General features: G+C 55.5%; 1 long non-coding RNA gene across 1 annotated transcript; it reads left to right on the top strand.

The window, feature by feature from the left end:
* Positions 1-2144: 2144 nt before the first annotated feature.
* On the top strand, positions 2145-2683 carry LOC120863002. The gene is made up of 2 exons (XR_005720901.1): positions 2145-2196; positions 2295-2683. It is a non-coding gene; the product is annotated as an uncharacterized LOC120863002 (long non-coding RNA).
* Positions 2684-2903: the final 220 nt, after the last annotated feature.

Below are 2903 nucleotides of genomic sequence, written 5' to 3' on the forward strand. Positions count from 1 at the left end.
AAAGAACAGACTTTTTGCCTCTCCTTGCTCAAATAGAGTTGAATCTGAATGAAGTCAGGTCAGGGTCCATTTAGAGACAAGAGTTGGCTTCACTGTGTCTCCAGTTGCCGGGTTTCTGGACGACGCGACAGGCAGGCAGGGTCCCAGCCCCTGTGTGTTCTGGGTGCCTGGTCCATGCAGCAGCTTGGGGCTCCCTCACCCGACCCGATCTCTGCCCTCTGCCCACACATGCAGCTGTGGCAAGGACCCTCCTCTCGGTTCCTACCCAGTGCCCGACTTTGAAAGCACATTAGCATCCCAGTGGATGGAAGTAGGGTGACTATTATTCAGAAACTGTGAGAGCCTGTAGGAAGACAGCGTCATTCACTCCGGAAAACTGACCTGGGCTAAGCACAGCCTGCTCGTAGCCAATCTGGAAGGAAATTCGGGGCCGTGGGCAGGGGCAGGGGGGTGGCAGCCGGAGGAGAGAGGGAAGGCGTGGGCCTGAATCGCTGGGACACCGCAGCCAGAGCACTTGGGCTGCTCCTCCAGGGCCACAGCCTGTCCTCTGGGGTCTTGGGGACAAGCCCGGCCATGCTCGCGCCTGTCTCCTGGAACTCAGAGTTGGGCCGGGGGCCCGGGTCAGCCCCCGCAGCCGCAGGCCCGATGTGGTCCAAGGCTCTTCACCCAGGGGCACGGTTAGGGCCAGCATCCACGATGCCTCTTAAGCTTCCATTTCTGCACAACAGGGAGGAACGGAGGGAGGCACAGGGGCCCTGGTGCCAGGACCCATGTCTCTCCCCACCCTGCCTTTCTCCACTCGGCTCAGCGCTTGCTCTTCTCCTTGAAACCTGGCCTCGGGGATCCCCCATCCAAAAGGGCAGGGTCTCTCTAACACCAGATATACTGATTCCATTTGATTTGCTCCTGTGAGTGGCCTGGAGTCTTTTTACACTTTTGAAAGGTTGAAAAAGAAAATCAAAAGAAGAATATTTCATGACACAAACCAATTATACAAAATTCAAATTTCAGTGTCCAGAAATAAAGATTTATTGGAGCATGGCCACAGTGACATATGGGTGTTTTTGAGCTATAAACAGCAGGGCTGGACAGATGGTGCAAGGGGCCTGTGGCCCTTGTCACTGAAAATATTTGTCCTCCAGCTCATTTCAGGGCAAATCTGCTGAACCCTGGCCTGGGACACACAGGGACTCCTTTGTAGACAGAAATACCCTACCAGGAGTCTCTGGAGTGTTTTCCTGACTTGTCACTGTTGCTGACTTTTGCTAAATTATTTGACTTGTTTTCCCTTAGTCATATTAAGAGTAATATACATTTGTTATAATAGACTGGAAAAAAAGGAGATGTGTATGTTGGAAGTAGTTCCTAACAGCCCCTCCTAGGCTGCCCCGGACCCGTTCCTCTGTGGTGATCACTGTTCACGTGCCTTTGCCTCTCTGCTCAGACACAGATTGTTATTGTTTCTGTTTTTTAGGAAATGTGATTATGCACACATGCCTCTCTGACTTGTTTTGTTTCACTGAACACCGGATATTCCTTCAGATCCATTCAGACATCACTGATCCAGTATTGTTAATAAATGCATAAAATTCCAGGGTAGACTTGGAATCGTTTATTCAGCTCCGCCCCATCAGTGAGCACGCAGGGCAACTACCTTTCTTTACATGATATAGAGTTCTGGGGACACGCTTTTGTGCTCTGGTGCTTCTCGATCAGTGACTTTATTCCATAGGATAGATTCCTAGAGCGATGGGTGAGTCAGAGAGTAGGGTATGTCTCAGCTGAATACACAGTTTATTGTGACCAAACATGGCTACACTGGCTGGTGAGGACACCGGAGACGGCCGGGGAGGACGCAGGAGACGGCCGGGGAGGACGCCGGAGACGGCCGGGGAGGACGCCGGGGGAGGACGCCGGAGACGGCGGGGAGGACGCAGGAGACGGCCGGGGAGGACGCCGGAGACGGCGGGGAGGACGCCGGAGACGGCGGGGAGGACGCCGGAGACGGCGGGGGAGGACGCCGGAGACGGCGGGGGAGGACGCCGGAGACGGCCGGGGAGGACGCCGGAGACGGCGGGGAGGACGCCGGAGACGGCGGGGAGGACGCCGGAGACGGCCGGGGAGGACGCCGGAGACGGCGGGGAGGACGCCGGAGACGGCGGGGAGGACGCCGGAGACAGCCGGGGAGGACAAAGGGTAATGGACAGTCTCCTCTGTGTGGCCTGAGTACTTTCCTGTTTTTTTTAAATTCTCTCAAAAAGTGCCTCTCTCCTTCTCTTTTTGTTTTCATATAGGTTCACATTGTGAGGCTTAATCCCCCGAGGAGAGCAGTCTGGCTTGTGGGGCCTCGGGAGGCAGGTCTCCTCGGGGGGACAGACCCCAGGCGGGCCGGTCTGTCCCCGCCGCGGGGGCCTCGCCGGGGCTGAGAGGGCGGTGAGTGGACGAGCGCAGCTGCGCCCGACGCGGTGGTGAGAGAGGACAGCACAGACGGGGCTGCTGCTGGGCCGCCGCGGGCCCCTGCCCCAAGGCTCCGAACCCCCTCTTCCCCGCCACTGCCGGCAGCCGGCAGACTCCTGCTGATGCCCTGGACTTGGCCCTCAACAGACCGTCATCGATTCTATCAGATGTAGAAAAAGCACATGTTTTGCTTCTAAAACACAGCAGCTCTTTAAAAAAAAAAAAAGGTAATTTTCCATTTTAACGGCTTGCTCTGTTCAAATCAACTTCTAATGTTTAACTAGCCTGGCCTCACATTCCTGGGTGGGGTCAGAATAATAGTCATTGTATTTGTTTTCTTTTTCTGTTAAAAAAAAAGGGGGGGGGGAAGCTACAGAAACCTTACGTGATCTCGTTTTCTTTGAACAGCAGACCAGCGTGGCAGGCGGTCCCTGCAGCCCTTGGGG

The sequence above is a fragment of the Oryx dammah genome, unplaced genomic scaffold (assembly GCF_014754425.2).
Source record: "Oryx dammah isolate SB20612 unplaced genomic scaffold, SCBI_Odam_1.1 HiC_scaffold_4, whole genome shotgun sequence".
Lineage (NCBI taxonomy): Eukaryota > Metazoa > Chordata > Mammalia > Artiodactyla > Bovidae > Oryx > Oryx dammah.